Source organism: Lipotes vexillifer, unplaced genomic scaffold, assembly GCF_000442215.2.
Source record: "Lipotes vexillifer unplaced genomic scaffold, Lipotes_vexillifer_v1.1 scaffold24, whole genome shotgun sequence".
In the NCBI taxonomy this organism is placed as follows: domain Eukaryota; kingdom Metazoa; phylum Chordata; class Mammalia; order Artiodactyla; family Lipotidae; genus Lipotes; species Lipotes vexillifer.
In genome coordinates, this window is record NW_006782914.1 from 650597 (window position 1) to 672953 (window position 22357).

Genomic DNA, 22357 nt, shown 5'->3' on the forward strand with positions numbered 1-22357 from the left:
AGCACGGGCTCCAGACGCACAAGCAGCGGCCATGGCTCACGGGCCCATCCGCTCCGCGGCATGTGGGATCTTCCCGGACCGGGGCATGAACCCGTGTCCCCTGCATCAGTAGGCGGACTCAACCACTGCGCCATCAAGGAAGCCCTCTTATTTGGTTTTAAACATTGAAAATATTGTCTCTCACTCTGTCCTCCATCTTAAGTTTGTTTATAGTTTCTTTCAAGAAATCCATCCATTTTTCAACTGACTACCACATTATACAACTCTGGGAGAGGAATTCACATGAAGATCTGTGTACATGGTCCCCCTGGAGTTGTGCAGTGAATCATATATACAGCCATACATAGCCCTGATTTTTTGCCATGTGGATTGCACTTGGTGTATCTTGTTTAAAAAGTCCTTCCCCACAACTAGATCACAATGATATTTTCCTGGTATTATTTTTATAATTAAAAAAGAAAAACAGGGTGGTGTTGTGTCATGAAGAAGCCATAAAGAGAGAGTGTTTATGATGCCAAAAATGTAGATTTTAGCCGAAAAAGATGACTCTAGTGGAAATTTATATTAGATTTTATAATTTGACAACAATGTTATCTATCTAATTATGTTTTAGATAAGCAAATGTTAAAATTTGCATTCCAAAGGGCATGTTAACAGATGGTGGGGAAGGCAGACCACAATCATGCTGAATGACAGGCTGATTCCAGTTTTTAGTCTAAATATCTACTGAAGTTAATTCTCACAATAGGTAGATGACCTTGATATGGATCATAAAAAACTGGCAGTAATTGTGAAGATCATAAAATAATGTTTGGATTTATACTTATATCATTCTGAAACATTATTTTTGGCACATCACTTGCTTACTCTGGAAAGTCAACAGGTCTCCATTCCCTATCAGATCAAATCCAACTGTTCAAGTCTGTCAGTAGAGAAACCTGTAAACTGGCCTCATTCAGTTTCCCACTTCTCATCTCCCCAGCAGATTGTGTATTCCATATATATAGGTACCATGTCTTACACTCATACCTCCTCATCAACATCCTGGGAAATGTCATGATTAAAAACTGCAGCACCAGGCAAATAGGACACTATGTTTCTTAAGTCAACTAAAATTTACTAAACTATTTGAATAAATGCTCCATGCCTCACATGAAATGGCTAAAATTCATTTGAGCAACTCTTTTCACCTTGAAGTAACTCACCTGACCTCACACAAAGAAAAATACTAATGGCAGAAGCAAATAGAAAATAACATGTTCAAAATGAGATATCAAATGAAAAGGTATTTAAAAGTTGAGGTCAGCCTCAGAACTGCTAATATGCCCGTTACAACCACAGAAATACAGGTTTACAGTAATAAGTATTGTCTTCTTCAAACCCTTTAATTCAAGAAAGAAGTTGAAAGTGCACCTCAGACCAAGTTTAGGATGTTTAAAGATTGATGTCATTTATTCTTGATTAATACTGGGGATTCCATCTCACTTTAGGTATTAACACTTACTGGAATTTATAACAGTTAAGTCCAAATTAAAAGCTGACCCTTCTTTTTTTCTCAGCCCCTAGCTATAGGCTTAATTATGACTGTTAAATGTATAATTTTCATTTTTAAGAGTTTGTGATACTTGTGGTACAAGTCTGGGCATTATGTTAAGAAAACCAAATGTTTTTGATCCATCTGATGACAGCTATAACTTCAGTGTCTACTGGAAAAATTTGCAGAAGCAAGAATTTTTCTTTCAACATTATATTTGACATTGAATAGAAATGTATTTCCCAAGGCAAAATCGAAAGTTACACACTTTTTAAAATTCAGTTGTGATTTTTCCCAAGTTCAGTGCTTCTCCAGGTCCACTCCTCCTTCTGTATTCATTCTCCTTGCTGAAGTACATTCTTTGGTAGTTCTTTCATCAAGTGTCTATGGATAATAAACTCTCTTAGTATTTGTATATATGAAAAAGTCTGTTCAATAACAGATATCTGGGTATTAATTTGTTTTCTAAATCCATCTCAAACATCAGTGTGCTCTTTTCAAACTTTTATTTTTTGCCTGAGAGTTTCTCTTCAGCTAGAATTACATGGTGTCCCATGAGTACCAGGGTAATGGAAGCCTCCCTATGGAATGGTTTCACTGTTACTTATGCCTGAGTACTATGGTTTTCACACATTTTTATGTTTGTTTCTTGATTTGGGCAGTCCAAATTTAGGGTAACTCTCACTCTGAGTAGTCCCTGAGGTCTCCATCACTTGCATGTCATCCTGTTTTCATCCATGGCTAGTTGGCTCGCATTTGCAAGGCTTTCCTGGTCCCCATTCTTGGACAGTGCAGTAATTTCACAGCTCCCTGCAGGTGCAGGACCAGCAGCCTCAGCTTCCATGCCTAGATTTGTCCAACCCAAAGGCATAGGTCAGTTTGGTTCCTCCTACAGGCAGCAAAGTGTCAACTCCTTCTCCCCTCTATGTCTATAGGTTTCTGGAGAATTTTTTTTCCCAATTTTGAACTTGGGTATAAATTTTTTAAAATTATTTTTTAATCTAGCATTTCTGTATGTTGAATGGGTAAAACGATTCTACTCAGTTCACCATCTTGGCTGAATCCCTCCACATTACCTCTTTTACTTTGGTACAGATTATCTTGAGAAACCAGAGAGTGCATCCAAAAGCAGGTATTAACTGGTGCTTTCTGTCTGTTTGCCCCTCCATGCTGGAAGTTCTTAGTTATCAAAACCATCAAAACAAAATCAGAAGAGTTTTTCTTTATTCAGAGCAGGTAATTTCAGTACCACAATGAAATCTGAAGACATCCTATTAAAAGTGACAGCTATATGATAGTAGAAGTATATGAAAGCATTGGTTTGGCAATTATACATGAGTTCAAGTGGAAAATCAATCTGGGGACCCCAGAATTTTTGAGATCAGTCATTTCGTTTTGATTATTCCTGTTAAGACCAAAAGGAAAGAGAATAAAAGCCAATCCTCACATCAAAATTAATGCAATGAATAGTGGTCTTTTGTTGAAGCACTGATGATGAGATCATGTCTAGTCCAAGCAGAAGCCTGTCAATCTCACATTGTGGTCTATATTTAATCAAGTCTTTGTTTTCAAATGCACAAATACTAGAATTCAATCTAAGATCTACACATTGCTGACTCAAATGTCATCAACTTGCAGCTTTGAAGTTGTGTCTGCTGGTCCATAGGGCATGTGGACTAGGGGGTCTGCACAAAGTTCATCAAAATTTTCTCAACAATATTGGATATAAATCAAAGAAATACAAACTAAGAAAGTTTTGAGGTACAACTGTATACCTATAAAATTAGCATAAATACAAAATCAATACCTAAGACTGTATTCAAATCTTGCTGATAAATTCCTACAATAGTTTTGGAAAGTAATATGGCAACACAGGTAGCAAAAACCATAATCTTTATTTCTTGAAACCATTAAGACAACATCTGGGAGTTTATACTATGGAAATAATTTAACCAAAGATTAAAATTATATACATGAAGCTGTTTATATAGAAGAGTGAAAAACTAGAAACAAATTATAAGTTATACTCTTTTACGTTTCAAGCCATGTTAAATAATGGTGATTTATTGAAAGATAATAGCATGGCTTATAGGAACATCACAGTTCCAGAACTGGAAAGTCTTAAAGTATAAGACATTAAGTTGTATTGTCATCATCAAACAATGTTAACCTCTCAGTCCCAGCTCTGGTACTCTGCTTTTAAGGAGATTTGGATAGTCTTTAACTTTACTTCTACTATTCCTACCACTACCAAACTATTTCTCTTATGTCTCAAGTTCAAATGACCTCAAAAAGAGTATCTGTTTGTTTTTGACATTTGCTATGTGATATTGGGTGTGGTGGGGGGGGGGTCTTTGTTCAGCAGAGCTCTTATACAAGACCACATTGTAGATCTCTGACCAGGATCCAATGTCCACAGCCCTAGTCCAGTTAATAGCAGCAAGGATAGCAAGGTTGTATGGTATGCTTTTTTTCTTTAATCTTGAGGTTACATTATTTTTGCAACCTGAAAGCCAAAATTAAAAGTTTCTTAATGAACATTACTTAGTTATACACTTAATACAAGTTGCCCTTAATTGTCCATTTTAAAAATACAATAAAAACATAACCATACTCTATTCAGCATGATTCATATTTGCAGAGTGACTTCTGAAATTAGAAAAGGTCATAGCCCAGCAGGGAGAGATTTCATTATGTAACAATTACTGAGATTCTATAATAAGAAAATACGGTATATTTATTTCTCATTTCATAGGTCTTAATCTCTTCCTGATACAAATTCTCAAACCGTAGCTATAGGAAAAGACAAACACTTGTCAGGTAGGAAGAAAGGCTGTCAAGAGAGGTTCACCTGTTTTGTATCACAGCAAAACATGTCTAGAAAAGAGTTGACCATGTTATGCATGGGCAAGATGAAAGAAAACACATAGCAACTATGCAAATATACTCACGAAACAAAACAAAACAAAACAAAAAGACAATCCAGTAACAAGGAAAGGAACATGGCACACCAAATGCAGTCTGAAAAACAACACAAAGTATAGAAAAAATGTAAGCGTTCTTTCTGCTGGCATGTTTATGATAAAATAAGAACTTATAAAATGATAAAACAACAAAATGAGATTTGTAAAAGAGAGAACATAGAATTTAGGAAACAAATTAAGACTGTATTAGTCAGGATCCAATCAGGAGCCAGAAACCATACTAGCTATTTTAACCAAGGGAGTTGAAGAATTGTTAACTAAGTACTGAAGAATTGAAAGGGAAAAAAGGAACAATAAGATTATAGATAAACATAGATATAGATATAGATATATTGCAACTTTGAGGAGGGGCCCCAATGAACTGAGTACCAGGCTTCTGAGAAGGGAGTGTTGCTTAGCTGGTTCTGGGGTCTCTTAGAAGAGGAGCTCAGTAGAACTGTGACCCAGACCTGTAAGGAAGAGGTGCTGACCAGCTGGTGCTGAGGTCTTTGAGGGGCTGCAATGAGGCTGGTTCTGCAAGTGTTAAACAAACAGTGACTGTAAATTGGAGTTTGTAACTGACTGTGCTTCTCCTGGATCAAAGCAACACTGCCCTAGTGAAGAAGTGAGGCTGAGGTGCCACTGAAAAGAGCAGGAAAACAAGAAATGAGGAAATCCCTCCTCCCTCCTCCAGCTTTTAAGTCTCTCTCTGACACTTCCTATTAGAAGCACCTAACAGAGGGAAACTGGCAAAGGAGAAATGTTGTTTGCATGGTCCCAGCTCCAGCATCACAAACCAGGAGAAATGAAGGGTGGGTATGGAGGTGAGAGATGATATTTATAAACTGGCACAAGGGCCAAAACAATATTATTACAGAATTAATAAATAAATTTGGAACAGCAAGAAACAGATCTAAGGACAGGGTCAAGGTTTATTTTGCTCACCACTCTATACCCAGTGCTTACCACAGTGCTTGGCCCATAACAGGCGCCCAATAAATGTTGAAAGAAAGAATGAATGAATGAATGAATGCTCACTGCTACCAATAACCCAACTCACATGGGTTTTGTTAAGGCACAGTTTATTCTAACATTAAATTGTTTGAACTGATTTTCTACTGTTTTCTTTGAGAATCGCTTCTCCTATCATGGTGGTGGACATTATGGCCAGCAGAATAGCCATCAGTTATAGCCTGACCATGAATAGCTAAAATAGACCAGAAACTTAGAACCATCGGCCTCTGTATTAAGGGAGATGTGGAGAAAAATGAAATGCACAGTCTCTGACAATAACCTGTGAAGTGCTCACATTCTACATTGTCAGCCATGAATCTTACTGATCTTACAGAATGTATTTCAAAATTTTTTCTGTGGTGTTCTTTACCTTAATTGTATTAAAATACAGTACTCTTTTTTTTTTTTCCTGCATTGTGATTTGCATCATTTATTACTATCAATGGTACCTCCTTCTTATTCTGTGTAACATTAGCGTATCTTCCAGGAGAAAAAATAAGCAATCAAGGGTTTCTTTTATGGATTTTTTTAATGTGTATTTTTAGTGTGGGAGGTTTTTGTATCATTCCAATGTATTCCTTGTGTTCAGGTGCAAGACTGAATGAACTTCATTAGAGTATATAAACTGTCACAGTTAAGGCAGTGCTTCATTGTTTTATAATGATAATTTTTCACAGTACAGAATCTATTGAGTGCTGGGATCTGCTTCAGAAGGATACCAAATCAGAAGTCATAGTTTTCATATTTGACTGTTTCTTCACCTTCCTGGAATTCACATAATCCTGTTGACTTTGCACTTGAAACAAACAAATATAAATCAATCTTATTCATATTTTTTACTCTAAAGTTCTTCTGTGGCAAATCTGTCCTGAACTAGGATATTTTGACATGAGTAATTATAGCAGAATATATGCACAAAAAGTCATCGCACACAAATATGCAATTTCACATTAGCAACTGATAATTTGAGGGGACAAGAAAGCTAGTAAGAGAAGAAAAATGGGGCGGAAAGAGGAAGATATATGTGGATACTTTTTTTTTTTTTTTTTTTTTTTTTTTTTTTTGCGGTACGCGGGCCTCTCACTGTTGTGGCCTCTCCCGTTGCGGAGCACAGGCTCTGGATGCGCAGGCTCAGCGGCCATGGCTCACGGGCCTAGCCGCTCCACGGCATGTGGGATCCTCCCAGACCGGGGCACGAACCCGTTTACCCCCGCATCGGCAGGCGGACTGTCAACCACTGCGCCACCAGGGAAGCCCTATATGTGGATACTTTTAACACCTTCTCCTCTTACCACAATTACCAGATAAAGACACCATTTCTGCTGTGAACGCCATTGCTACTTAGCCGTAGCCGAACTCCTTGAAGGATAGGATAGGGAGACAGTCAACTGAGCCCACTCTATTTCCCAGCTGCCCAGATCTTGGAGAGAAGTCACAGCTTAGGCTCACCTAAGGACCACCAGACTTAGAGCTTCAAGGTAGAGGGAGCACAAACACATCTAGAACTACTGCCCACTCCTTTCCTCTGACAAGTTTTCTCTTTTCTTTAGCCTCTCCTGTTCCTCTGCATTTTCTAGAAAAGCTTCTAAAAACTTCTCTGACCCTTGGAGTTCTGGGTGCTGGCAAGCATAGATATTTAGCATTTCATGGTTATCTCTCCCTGAATTCTTGGTGGACACGGATTTATGCTACTGGGACTGTTTCTTAAGGTTGCCCAGTGTTGTACCACTGGTGAAGGATACACACTATCATGATGATTTACTGTTGATTTTTCTGACAGCTCCCAGACCACCTGAAGGTACATTGATCACTTGTGGTCTGAGGGTCACTGTTCCAGAACATTTGTGATAAACTACAGCTCACCTTTGAGGGAAGGACTCCGTCATGTTCACTGCTTGTATCCCCGATACTTAGAACTGTATTTGGAATATACTCAGTGCCCAATAAATATTATTTCTTCTCTTATATTTATTCTTTTACTAGTGGAATTTAATTTACATGTTCTAAATGTAGTTTGAGAGTTCCTTGAAATCTAGAGCTATGGGAAAGCTATCTTCCAGAGAATTCATTATTCTTTACAATGTATATAAAATCCATTGAATGTTAGTTATTGGACAAAATCCAATGAAAATAAAATATATTTCTGTACTACAAATAATGTATTTTAAAAGTTTTAGCAAGAAATAAGTAGTGTTAAAAATATTGATGTGAAAAAACTATATGGTGGTTCCTCAAAAAATTAAATATAGAACAACAATATGATCCAGCAATTCCACTTCTGGGTATATGCCCAACAGAACTGAAAGCAGAGACACGAACAGATCTTTGTACATCAGTGTTCACAGCAGAGTTACCGAGTCCAATCTCACTCTGCTTGCTGCACGATAGGCCAATAAATCGGGAAAGGAGGTGTTGAGGCAAGGAATAACGACTTTATTCGGAAAGCTGGCAGACTGTGAGAAGATGGCAGACTAGTGTCTCAAAAAGACTATCTTGGGCTTCCCTGGTGGAGCAGTGGTTAAGAATCCACCTGCCAATGCAGGGCACACGGGTTTGATCCCTGGGCTGGGAAGATCCCACATGCCGCGTAGCAACTAAGCCTGTGCACCACAACTACTGAGCCTGCGCTCTAAAGCCTATGAGCCACAACTACTGAGCCCACGTGTCTAGAGACCGTGCTCTGCAACAAGAGAAGCCACCACAATGAGCAGTCTGCGTACCACAAGGAAGAATAGCCCCCGCTTGCTGCAGCTAGAGAAAGCCCGCATGCAGCAATGAAGACCCAACACAGCCAAAAATAAAAACAAATAAATAAATTTATAACAACAAAAAAAGACCATCTTATTGGGGTCTGGATGCCAGTTTCTTTCATAGAACAGAGAGGTGGAGGAGGTGAGGAAGTAAAGTAAAAAGGCCATAAGTCTTGCAAATATCTCCTGGAATGGCCAACCTCAGGGAGGGGATGTGTTAATTTCTTCTTTCTTGTAGCCATTCACAGGTGGACAGGGTCTGGATGTTTCCCTGAACATAGGCGCTTTGATTTAACATTCAGGCAGAGGAGCAGGGTTCCCTGAGGCAGGCCATTATGTACAGACAGTATCCTTTTAGTGAACAAAAGCAATGGGAAGCAAAGGTTAAAGTAAAAGAAGCAGATCTGACATGTAGCCAGATTTTGTTCTTCCCTGTAACAACAGCATTATCCACAATAGCTAAAAGGTGAAAGCAACCCATAATGTCTATCAACAAATGAATGGATTTTTTTTAATGTGGTATATACATGCAATGGAACATTATTCAGCTTTAAAAAGAAATGAAATTCTGGGACTTCCCTGGTAGTCCGGTGGCTAAGTCTTTGCACTCCCAATGCAGGGGGCCCAGGTGCGATCCCTGGGTCAGGAAACTAGAACCCACATGCCGCAACTAAGAGTTCACATGCCATAACTAAAAGATCCCGTATGCCACAACTAAAGATTCCACACGCTGCAACTAAGACCCGATGCAGCCAAATAATTAAATACTAAAAAAAAAAAAAAAAAACGAAATTCTGACACATGCTTTAATATGGATCAACCTTGAAAACACGGTGCTAAGTGAAAGTGAAATAAGCTAGTCACAAAAAGACAAATAATGTATGATTCCACTTAAACGAGGTACCTAGAAATAGTCAAATTTAGAGACAGAAAGTAGAACCGTGGTTGCCAGGGTCTGGGGAAAAGGGAAAGTTAGGCGTTATTGTATAATGAGTACAAAGTTTCAGTTTGGGAAGATGAGAAAATTCTGAAGACAGATGGTAGTGATGGTTCACAATAATGTAAATGTATGTAAAACCACTGAACTATATACTTAGAAATGGTTAGAATGCTAAACTTTATGTAATATATATTTTACCACAATAAAAAAAGAAAAAATGTTGACAAAAATTTTTAAAGAATATTGGTCATTAGAAAGTATCTGATATTGTTTTAGCTCTTTATTTTGTAGCTCTGAACTCTGAATAACCCATTTTCCCAGTTCAGTGGTTCTTAAAGTGTGATCTGGGGACCCTTGGAGGTCACCAATACCTTTACAGGAACCTCATAAAGTCAAAATTATTTTCATAGCAATACGAAGATGTTATTTGTGTTTTTTTACCTTCATTCTCTCGTGAGTAAATATTGGAGTTCTGCAAAGGTCATATGACATATGTTATCACAAAAGACTGAATTCAGAAGCAGCAAGGAGAATTCTACTCTCTTCTATTAAGTCAGACATTTTTTTGTCTGACAAATTTGTCTCCAAAAATATAGCTGTTTTCATAAAATATATTATTTATGTTAATGTCACCAAGTCCAAGCTCTCTCTGCTCGCCACATGACAGGCCAATGAATCAGAGAGGAGGTGCTGAGGCAAGGAATACAACTTTATTCGGAAAGCCAGCAGACTGAGAAGATGGCAGACTAGTGTCTCCTAAAAACCATCTTATGGGGTTTGGATGCCAGTTTCTTTTATAGCACAGAGAGGGGGAGGAGATGAGGAAGTAAAGTAAAAAGGCCATAAGTTTTGCAAATATCCCCTGGAATGGCCAGCCTCAGGGAGGGGATGTGTTAATTTCTTCTTTCTCACAGCCATCCACAGGTGGACAGGGTCCAGATGTTTCCCTAAACAAAGGCACTTTGGTTTAACATTCAGGCAGAGGGGCAGGGTTCCCCGACACATAATACATAAGCAAGCTTCCCGTTGCTTTTCTTCTTTTAGTGAAGAAAAGCACCGGGAAACAAAGGTTAAATAAAAGAAGCAGATCCAACATGTAGTCAGATTTGGCTCTTCCCTGTTACATTAACATGTAATAGAATTATTATTATAATTTTAAATGAATTAGTAAGTATTTTAATATTTTCTCTAATTTCTAATATGGAAAATAGTGATAGATAAAATCTACACAAACAAAAACTTTGGGGTTCTCAATATTTTTAAGAGTGTAAAGTTGTCCCAAGACCCAAAATTTTGAGAATTGCTGGTCCATTTTATAGGGTGATCGGACAAACCCATTAAGATGCTAGCAGAATTGACATTTCTCACCTAAAATTTTACCCATTACCTCAGGTTAATCACGCTAATCTCCAAACTCTTCTAAATTCAGATAAAACCCAAAATTGTCTGTGAACATAAACAGTTTTGTCAAATGCGGGTTAAGTAATACTACTTGCTGATAAATAATTCTGAATCTGCAAACTTCTGGGCCTGACTTTATTGCTACTGGATCAAAATTCATGCCTGCACATAGAGGATGGCAGTTGAATATTCTAACACAAATTAGGGGTTTGGAAGAAATGTACTCTTTAATTGTGCACCTTATCTATTTTGTGGTCACTTAAATATAACCCACTAATTATAGAGTTCTTATTCTACTTAGACATACAATTTAAAATTCATTATCCAGCATATAATTCGCAAAGACTGTATAAAGACTAGTTATACAATAGTGACATCAGAAATATAGTCATATTTTAAGATAGGTCACTCAGTCTTCTTTTAGTCTGTATAACCATGTTTTGCTTTCTAAAAGATCCTTGAGAAAAGATGTTTCTGGTAAACGCTGACTGAAACTGTCTTAATTCTTTTCCTTTGCAGGAAATCAGGTCTTATCAAGTCACCTACAGGCATAGTGGTTAAAAACTTAAACTTGCCTGGTAGGCAAACCTGCATTCCAATCTCAGCTCAGATACTTAGTAGCTGTGTGACCTCAGGCAAATTGCTTACCATCTTTTATTCTATTTTATTTTTTATTTTTTAAATTTTTTTATGGATAAGTAGTACTTTTATGTGAAATAACACAAAGAAGCATAGCTAAAAATATTCTCTTCACCCAAAAGAAGGCAGGAAAGGAAGGAGAAACTAAAGATCAGATGGAACAATTAGAAAACAAATACCAAGATGACATATTTAAATCCAACCATATCAGTAATTACATTAAGTGTAAATGGATTCCAGTTAAAAGACATAGGTTGTTAATTTGTATGAAAAAGCAATACTCAATCATATACAGGTCTCCCCCACTATCCAAAAGTGGAGGATTCCTGTGAAACCTTTTGTAAGCCAAAATGGCTTAAAGCAAAAAAGCAATTACCTTAGGACACATCTTGTTAATAGATGCACAAAATAAATCAAGATAAAGCACAGATGCTCAAAGCTATGGCGGCCTAATGCCGGGATGCTGAGTGTAGTTCCCAGGGAAGGAGCTTGGAGGTGCCGCTCTTGATGCTCAGGGTTTGCACCGCCTCTAAAGCAGCTCACTGCAAAACAAACACTGAAAGCTATTTTTGGTTTTCACCATTTTTCGTAAAAGTGAAAATCCTCTTCAGATTTCTTTCATTTAGCGACAACAGGTACCAATGTAGGTCTTTCATCAAAGTGAAGGAGGTAAAGCAAACTTTCAAAAAGCAGTGCATACCTGTATTGTCTATAAGAGAAGCACTTTAAAGATACAAATAGATTACAATTTAAAAAGAGATGGGGGGCTTCCCTGGTGGTGCAGTGGTTGAGAGTCCGCCTGCCGATGCAGGGGACACGGATTCGTGCCCCGGTCCGGGAAGGTCCCGCATTCCGCGGAGCGGCTGGGCCCGTGAGCCATGGCCGCTGAGCCTGCGCGTCCGGAGCTTGTGCTCCGCAACGGGAGAGGCCTCAACAGTGAGAGGCCCGCATACCGCAAAAAAAAAAAGGGGGATGAGACCTGGTAGCCCTACAAGCATTTGGTATTAAACATAAACTCTGTGCAATGATGACTGGGATGGTAAAAAGAGCAGGACAAATATTTGAGCCGGAGAGTAGTCCTTTCTTGATTCCTTCTGGTGAGCAGGGGTTGCTGCTGACATTTCTTCTGATCTGAGGTGGTGGGATCTAGGTCTTTCCAGGTCTTTCCAGTTCACCTCCAGTGTTTTAATTGCTCTGGAGATACAAGGGAGCAATAAACTTGGGAAGCTGCCCTTTACACTTTGCCTATAGGTTCTCGCTTTCAGCTCACCATCCTACGGTGGTTCTTCCTCTTAAGTCCTTTCTTTAGCACAGGACGCTGCCTTCGGGGGAGCGGGGCGGTAGCACACAACACTGCCCCCCTCTCGGCGCCCGGTCGGGGCCTCTCAGAGCAAAAGTCGGGGGCTGAGAGACGTGAGGGTACCGGGGCAGCAAGGGACAGACCCCTGAGTGCAGGGCTCGAACAGGTATCAGGGACCAAGAGGCTGCAGCACAGCGCCCCCAGGGTTCTCCCCCGCCGCCGCGTGGAGAGCCGGAAAGGCGCCGCTTACCATCTTTTAATCTCACTTTACCTATCAGTAAAATAGAGATATTAATACCTTTTCCCAATGGATTAAGTAAGAATTAAGTAATGGGTAAAAAGCAATTAGCCCAGTCCTGGATCCATATTAAGCACCTGATCAATATTAGCAACCATTTCAAATACTGTTATTGGCTTCCATTACACTATCGAGCTATTTCTAATTAGGAGTAAGGGAAAGAAATCAAAGGCCTTGCTGTTATCATTTTCCCTCTTTGCTTAGGAAATGCAGAGACTGACAATACTAGGAACTATAGAAAGGGAAAAGCAGGCACTCTTCTGTCTGTCCTCTGAAAGCAAAGGATAGTCAGAGAAGAGGATTAAGCCAAGTCATGTCTCTTGTAGCCCCAGTTCATCAATTCTAAAATGAACATTTATTTCACATTAGAACACCTCTGCAATAGGGATATGTCTTACACTGCTTAACTAGCAGGGTTTTTTCTTTCTTAATGCTAAATAAAATAATGGCAAATCTTAAAATTCATGGCATCTGAAATTCAATGAAATAGAGTGATTGAGCTTTCTACTAAAAAATACTAGTAGCACCCAAATAATCCCCCAAAGTACACCCTTTACTATTGTATTTATCACAGTATCTTACCATCTCTCTCCCCAGGCCTAACATGCTTACCATCTGGCACAAAGAGGTCACTTAGATTGATGGAATCAATGCATGCATGGGCTTGATCTGACCTTATTCACCACTCCTACTGTGAGTATCTGAAAAAAAATATAGCCAAGGGAAGTCTATTTCTCTTTTCTCAGAATCCAACAGTCTTTAATTATACAGTGTTGATGTTACTTATACTTGTTTCATGCATGTGAACCTCATCTACCCGACTATAGTGTAAGCATCTCAAGATAAGGACTGAGTCAGATAAATTTGCCTTCCCTACAGGGCTGGTGACGTGGTGTATACTTAGTGATCAATTGCCTAAAGGGATTTTTTTTTTTTTTACACTGTACAAGGATATATGACCATATTCCTGCCAATCTGACTCCCCTAGAATTCTGAGTAGGGGATTTTAAAAAATTCCTTTGGGAATTCCCTGGCAGTCCAGTGGTTAGGACTCTGTGCTCTCACTGCCCAGGGCTGGGTTCAATCCCTGGTTGGGGAACTAAGATCCCACAAGAGTGTGGCATGGCCAAAAAAATACAATATATAAATTGTTGGAGAACTTAAAAAAAAATCCTTCGCTGCTCTAACAATTCAAATCACTTAGAATTTCTTTCTCCACCACTTACTGATTGTTAATGGACCCTTTGTCTGTTGATCAGAAGAGTCAAACCTACAGTGAAAGAATTACAAACTGCAGAATAGATGGTCACTGGCATAGCTGATGCTGTTGGTGTATCACTCACAGACACTCTGATCACTTTTGATCAATTCTGGTGTCTATCTCCTAACTTATGTTTGCTTTGCTTCCAAAGAAGATGCTTTGTCAATATTTGCAGAAATTCAGAATTGCCCTGGGGGAACCATAGCCATTGATTGATTGGTGCCTGAATAGAAAGCCCACCACCTTTGCCTCAAGGCTGGATAAACCCTGAGGTATAATTTATGCTCCAGAGCTCCTCACAGGATCAGGCCAAGGCCAGGGCTTCATGAAACGGCACGGCACCATGCTTGCTTCATTTACCCCATCCCTATCCTACTCCCTCTACACCCTTAAAAAAGGGCGTCTTTGAGACAGTTAGGATCTGAATTTTTGTTTGTTTGTTTGTTTTTGTTTCTTGCGGCCTCTCGCTGTTGTGGCCTCTCCCGTTGCGGAGCACAGGCTTCGGACGCGCAGGCTCAGCGGCCATGGCTCACGGGCCCAGCCGCTCCGCGGCATGTGGGATCTTCCCAGACCGGGGCACGAACCCGTGTCCCCTGCATCGGCAGGCGGACTCTCAACCACTGCGCCACCAGGGAAGCCCTAGGATCTGAATTTGATAGTGTCTGAGTTTTTGCATAAAAATAATGGGAAAAAAAAGTTTTGTGTTCCAAGATTTAAACGTTTATTCTTCACCCTGGGTGTATATTCTTGAAACTCATAATGAGTAATATAAAACCATCAACAAAACCAAGACTGGAGAGTCTTTCTGTCCTGCCCTTTAGGAGGACACATTCTGCCCTGAGCAGGATAATAGGAATAAGGGAACAAAAGAACAGCAAACAATAAGAACTGACCAAACAGCATTTCACAATCAATTTTATTTTATTTACAAGTGATATTTATCTAATTTTATTTTTGACAATGTCTGGCTTCTTTGCTGAGCTTCTTAGTGGCCTTTTGGAACTAAAACTGTAGTGCAAAATGAGTTGATCGACATTTTGATAAAATGCTGCAAGATCACATAACAGAAATGCATCCTCTAATAGGCTCTGATTTCTCTCTCACTGCATCCCTTATAATGTAGTAGTCTTTCCTTATCAATGGTTTCTTTTACCTGTGGTTAACCACTGTCGGAAAATATTAAATGGAAAATTCCAGAAATAAACGATTCATAACTTTTAAATTGGGCACCATTCTGAGTAGCGTGATGAATCTTGTGCTATCCTGCTCCATCCACCTGGGACGCAAACCATCCCTTTGTCCAGCATATCCATGGAGTATACACTACCCACTGGTTAGTATAGGAAAAAACATAGCATACCTAGGATTTGGTACTATCTGAGGTTTCAGGTATCCACTGCGGGTCTTGGAAGATATCCCTACGGATAAGGGGGACTGCTGTACTCTGGAGTCTCAAAAACAAATCTCAGGATCTATTCTAGTGAATGGAACAGTTATACAAGTTTGTACACCTTGGCAGGCAGTTTCACAAATTTGTTTCTGAATTTCTTCAAAGCTCTTAGGTGTGGTAGATGGAAGTGTGGATGGTGACAACTCTGGGACTGAATTCTTGTTCTTTTCCTTTTATGGCATTCAGCAAGTTGTTTAATCTTCCTGAGCTTCAGTTTTATTTCCTTAATAAGACTGTTATAAAGAAATGAATGACATAATATGTAGTTGGTGGGGCAGCTGTTTGAGATGTTAATTTATATCTTGTTCAGGCTGCTATAAGTATTTCTGCCTCCCCGATCCAAGGAAAGCAACCATGTCTGCCTCCAGGAGTAGTTAACGGCTTTAATGTTGCATGGCCAAAATTAAAAGTTGTCTGACACTCAGAGCATAACCTTTGGTCTAGTCTTGAAGGTGATCCAGCTGGATTGTTGCAGATGGCAGGAGACATTAAGGGTTGGGAGAAGAAGCGGACCAACACTAGACAGTAAACTATTTGGGAAACACCTCCCCATGTTTAGAGGGGATGCATTTATGGATTTCAAGAGAGTCAGGGACATGTGCCCTACTCCCACACAGTAGCAGGATCCAGGGCCTCTGATGGTGGCCAGCTTATTACAAAATTGTATGTGTCAAGATAGAATGATAGAACCTATTTAACAGTCTTTCGGCTGGATTTATAATTTTAAGATATTTTACATATGGTATATGAACCTCCATTTGTATTCTTGTCCTAGGCCCTGTAAATATTTGGGGTGGCCTGGAAAAGGGGCTATAAGGACTTGGATCATGAACAACCAACAGTGGTAGCTAATGTGGTCTGAAGAACAGAGAGCCCATCTCAGAATATTATGGAATTTGTAGGACCCTGGGATGGTATAGAAACCCCTAATAAATTTTTTTCCCCCTAAAGTAAACATGACAAATCCTGAATTTCTCATCTCCCTTGACCGAGGTGGCTCAGGGCCAGATTTAACTTCATTTAGAACGAAATAGGGGCACGGATTTTTCTCTATCTTGTTCTCTGCTTTATCCCTAGCACCTAGAACAGTGCCAGTACACTTTGTTGAATGAATGGATTCTTGCTTCCAGTGCCAAGGACCAAACTCCCACCTGCCACATTGTGTAAAGCTCCTGGTTTTGTGCTGTCACATATTAGGTGTCAGTGTCAGGCACTCATTTTTGCCAAATGCCATATAATACATCTTTGTATCTAATGTGTCAGATGAGCCTAGAATACCCTGGTTATTTATTAAATTGTTTTAGCACCTTTAGCACTGTCTGTTATGCACAGACAACTAAGTACTTCGCCTGCCAGTTTTCCTCACTCCCTTCCTAAGTCCTAATCCCACTTTTCTGACGGAGCCCCTATCATAAATCCAGGGTTTCTTTGGCCCTGTATGTGAAACCAGTTCTGTTTCAGAGACCACAGCCTTAGGGTTCTAGATCCTTCTCCATCTATATGCAACTTTTCTGCCTGTCATAGTATAGTTCTGTTCCTTGGTTGTGCCCACATTTAACATAGTACCTGCCTTCTCTCCCATCCTAGATACAATCCCAAAGTTAGAAATTCCCTTACCAACACCACCAGGTATCCACACGAGAGATACCCTTTGACCTCTGGGCCAGAAAGTGATGCTTCTACTGTCACCCTTCAGGACAATTTATTTAGGGAAGAGTTGTAGAAAGGGCAAGTCCATCTAAAAGCAGCCTTCTTTCTTGGCACTGAGGACTGAAGGGTATTGTTTTAAAGCCTTCTGTAAGGCTCCATGTACCTCTGTGTTTCTCAGCTTCTGCCATCTATAGAGAATACACCTGTTCTCAGAGGACTGAAAAACCATATGGTCTCCACCCCGTTTTTGGGATATAGTCACAATCATGGCTAGAATTTTATCAGTCTGAGTTTGACCTTTTTCTGTGTGTATTCACTAGCTTAGCGACTTAACTACTCTGAAACTCTATTAGTACCAAGCTCAGTAAGCTCCTAATTTGTACACTGGAGGCTCCTTGCAAGCAAGAACTGTGCCTTTTGGTTCTGTATCCCCAGCACTTAGTACCTCGCCTGGTATGTAGTACTGTTCAGTGAAATCCCTCCTAGAGATAGATTCTGTCAAGAACTGTAAAGGGTCTGAGTTTTACCCTACTTGCAAGTTAACAAGTTAGCCTGTCATAGTTTCATGGATGCTGGTAGAAGACATGAGACTCCTGGGTCAGAGTCAAAAATGGCTTATTACTCATAGCAATAATAGTAGCTAGAGTATCTGCCTTTTTAAAGTCAGTTCCCCAAGACCTAGTTTCCATAGGGCAATGGGAATAGGGCCAGTTAACACCTGTACATGAAGAACTCTGAGCTTAGCGAGCCAAAATCTTTGTTTTACTTTGCAGAATTTTCATGGTTTCATTTAACACAAATAAAACTTGCACATGAACTGTTCATTTTCTTCACTGTGCAGCCTGGCATTGAGATCAGTGACTCACGGCCAGCTGGGCTGCTCTTTCCACAATGCCTTTGAGGTTCTTGGAGGAAATGAGAGCCATCTCAGCACAGTAAGATTTGTTGCACATCAGCAGCACTTCCAGCTTTTTGACGTTGTAGACCAGAAACTTCTAGAAGCCACTAGGCAGCATGTACTTCATTTTCTTGTTGCTGCCATGACCAATATTGGGCATCAGGATCTGGCACTTGAATCTTTTCTGTACCCTGTTGTCGATGCCTCTGGGTTTCTGCCAGTTACACTTAATTTTGACATATCAGCCTGACTGCTGCCGGATGAAGTTCTTGGTCTTCTCTTTGATCACTTTGGGCTTCATAAGGTGTCTGAGAACAGTCATGATGCTGGGTTGGAGATGGCTGCTACCTTCCCTGAATCTTTTATAATGGGCAGTAAATATGCCTACCCTTTACTCCGGAAGGACACCCTGTTGCCATCAAACATTCTTGAAAAGGTAGTCTGGAACAAAGTGCAGTTGGTGCCTCATTTACAGTACTTGCAGAAATGGGAGTGACCCACGGAGAAATGTCTCAACAGATGGCTGAAGTGAAGCAGAGGTGGCAGCAGCCTGAAGTTCACTTGCTCCTGCCCAGCCCAGCCTCAGAAGTCTCCAAGAGCAAACAGTTTTTTCAGTGTTTCAGGAGCACTGTGTTCATTCTGGCTTCTACTTCTTTGGTGGTCTAATACTCCCTGCCTTGAATGCCTTTTCCTTACTCCTCTACTATGTAAATCTTATTCATCTTTCTAGATCAGATTCAAATTCCACTCTCCTGTAAAGCATTCCCTGACCAGCCCAACTCACAGTGATTTCTTCTCCGATATTACAGAGTGATTATTACCTATATCAATCATACTGACACTTAGGAAGTAACAATAATAACACCAACAACCTCTGGCATTTGTGTTTTGTGTATCATTTTACCTTTTACTAAGTATTTTTACACAAACTATTCCCTTTGGCTCTCACAGCAATCTGCAAGACATGCAAAGGAAAATATTATTTTCAATTTATAGATAAGAAAAAGCAGAAATTCAGAAACGTGCCCAAGGTCACCTAGTTAATAAACAGGTCATCAGATTTAGCATTAGTTCCCAGGCTCATAATGGCTGCACTATGCCATTTCTTCTTGCTGTTTAAACTCCCAAATGGATTTATTTCATGTAGTGTTAAGTCTCAGAGAGACTTGATACTTTCCCTCTGGTCAAAGAGTAGGGGTGGAAATTAGAGTTACAGCAGAGTCTAGTGGTTAAGGGTCCTGAGTCAGACAAACCTGCTGTGGAGAGATTTCTTGGGCTCACCAATATACAGGTTGCCTCACCTTCCAGAACATGGAGCTAAACCACATTTCGCAGGTTCCCTTGCATCCTAGAGTCCCACGAGACTGAGTTCTAGACGATGGAATGTGGGCAGAAGTGATGTCACTACTTCCAGGTCTGACCTTGAAACATCCTATTCAGTCTTCCATGCTCTCTTTCCATCACTCCAGGCTGACTGATGATGGGGAGATCTTGAAGCTACAATATGCTTAAGCCGTAAGATGGAAGGGGCCTGTGTACATGAGTCACTGCTTAGAGGTGAGCTGCCTAAGAGAGCCACCTGATGAGGACCATCCACGCTGCACTTTGCCCCAGCAAGAAACACATTTTATTGTGTTACACTACTATGATTTTGGGATTGCTAAACCAGTTACCCTACCCTAATACACTTGCGATTAAAATCCAGCACTAGGGCTTCCCTGGTGGCGCAGTGCTTGAGAGTCCGCCTGCCGATGCAGGAGACGCGGGTTCGTGCCCCGTTTCGGGAGGATCCCACATGCCGCGGAGCGGCTGGGCCCGTGAGCCATGGCCGCTGAGCCTGCGCGTCCGGAGCCTGTGCTCCGCAAATGGGAGAGGCCACAACAGTGAGAGGCCCGCATAACGCAAGAAAAAAAAAAAAATAAAAAATAAAATAAAATCCAGCACTATAATCCACCTGTCTAGTGTGACTTTCTGTGTGCTACTTAGCCTTAATTTACCTATTTTTATGATGGAAATAATAATAATACCTATCTTACAGAATGTTTGTGAGAATTAAATGAGACAACATATGCAAAGGACTAAGCACGGTGTCTGGCACATAGTATAAATGCTATTTAATCAATAAATACTATTAACTTTTCATGTTATTATTTCTAACATTTTCTGCTGGTTCCAAACAAAACTTTGAATTTCTGTTTTTCCAACTTGTGTTAGAGGAGAAAAGACAGTGCTTCCTCTCACTCTGATTACCTTATGATAATGAGAATGAGAATGGCTCAGGGTTAGTCAAGGTTAGAGTCAGTCTGCACACAGACCTTGTTTTCTGGGTGTCCTGTCAATCCATTCTTCCCTGCCCCTAGGGACTTAAAACCAGTGAGTAGGGGAGTTCCCTGGTGGCCTAGTGGTTAGAATTCTGGACTATCACTGCCATGGCCTGGGTTCAGTCCCTGGTAGGGGAACTGAAATCCTGCAAGCTGCAGGGCCAAAAAAAATTTTTTTTTAATAAAATAAAATAAAACCAGGGAGGAAAAACAGCAACAAAAAATTTATAAAGCTATTGCCATTGCAAAAAAAAAAAAATCAAAATCTTCTGAAAATCTCTGAATATCATACTGAAAATATGTATTTCTAACTAAAGGTGACATTTGATAATGCTTAACCTTAATATTCACAATGAATTCATCAGCTGTGGTTGGGTCATTTGAAATGACACGACTAAATCTTTCAAGTAAAAAAATTCGGGGCTTCCCTGGTGGCACAGTGGTTAAGAATCCGTCTGCCAATGCAGGGGACACAGGTTTGAGCCCTGGTCCGGGAAGATCCCACATGCCCCGGAGCAACTAAGCCTGTGAGCCACAACTACTGAGCCTGCGCTCTAGAGCCATGCTCTGCAACAAGAGAAGCCACCGCAATGAGAAGCCTGCGCACCGCAACGAAGAGTGGCCCCCGCTCGCTGCAACTAAAGAAGGCCCGCGTGCAGAAACGAAGACCCAATGCAGCCAAAAATTAATTAATTAATTAATTAATTAAAAAAAATTCTATTCTTTGGGTGATAATGATGTGTCAGTGTAGTTTCATCAATTGTCACAAATGTATGACCGGTGGGAATTCCCTGGTGGTCTAGTGGTTTGGACTCCACGCTTTCATTGCCGTGGGCCCGGGGTTCAATCCCTGGTCATCCCACAGGCCACAAAATGTGGCCAAAAAAACCCAAACAAACAAAAAAAACCAAATGTATGACACTGGTGAGCGATGTTGATAATAGGAAAGGCTATTCATGTGTGGAGGCATGGGGCGTGTGGGAACTCTCCGTACTTTCCACTCAATTTTGCTGTGAACATAAAATTGCTCTAAAAAATAAAGTCCATTAAAAATTCTGTTCACCATTACTGAATTGAACTTATAATTATAAATACTTTCTCTAATGGGATAATTATGTTATTAAAAAGAAATTACTAGAGTTTTATCTTGAAACGATTGGCACAGAGTATTCCCAGTACATTTTTTTTTCTCTAGTTGATGACAACATAAACTGAAGCTCAGATTGAGCCACCTCTCTGACACTTGGGAAACTGATGACAGGACAGATAAAGGCCTGTCACGGCTGATTTCATGTTATGACTTGTTAATGTGTCCAGCCTACCCACAATGGTTCAGGGAATTAAAAAAGGATCCCAAGGGTATGCAGCAAGAACATTTCTTGCATGAGCAGATTGGGAAAATAAAGAACATTTTTTTGAAAATTTGCTTGATGGCCCAGGTTTAAATATAGGCCATAGGATAAAGAGCACTTTTCATTCACCCTCTTGCCAATTATCCTGTTGCTTGCTCTCACCTTGTCTACTGAACAAGTAAACATGGAAAAAGCTATAGGCTCTGAAATCAGTCAGCCTAGATACAAATTCCAGCTATGCCTTGGCCAGATTATTGAACTTTTCAGGTGATTGCTTTCTTCATCTGTAAAATAAGAACGTAATAGCACTGACCAATGGTGAATACCTAGGAACTGTTTTGTGCTTTGTTGTTAAAAGATTAAGAACCAGGTTTTGATACAAATTTGGAATAAAGTATACCAATCTAAAAACTCCTGAGGGATTAATCACAAAACTGGTAACAGGGGACTTCCCTGGTGGCGCAGTCTTTAAGAATCCACCTGCCAATGTTGGGGACACGGGTTCAAGCCCTGGTCCGGGAAGATCCCACATGCTGCAAAGCAACTAAGCCCGTGCGCCACAACTACTGAGCCTGTGCTCTAGAGC

At 40.2% G+C, this 22357-nt stretch overlaps 1 pseudogene; it reads right to left on the reverse strand.

Annotated features, from left to right (window-relative positions):
* Positions 1–12546: 12546 nt before the first annotated feature.
* On the reverse strand, positions 12547–18420 carry LOC103068352 (60S ribosomal protein L32 pseudogene; annotated as a pseudogene).
* Positions 18421–22357: the final 3937 nt, after the last annotated feature.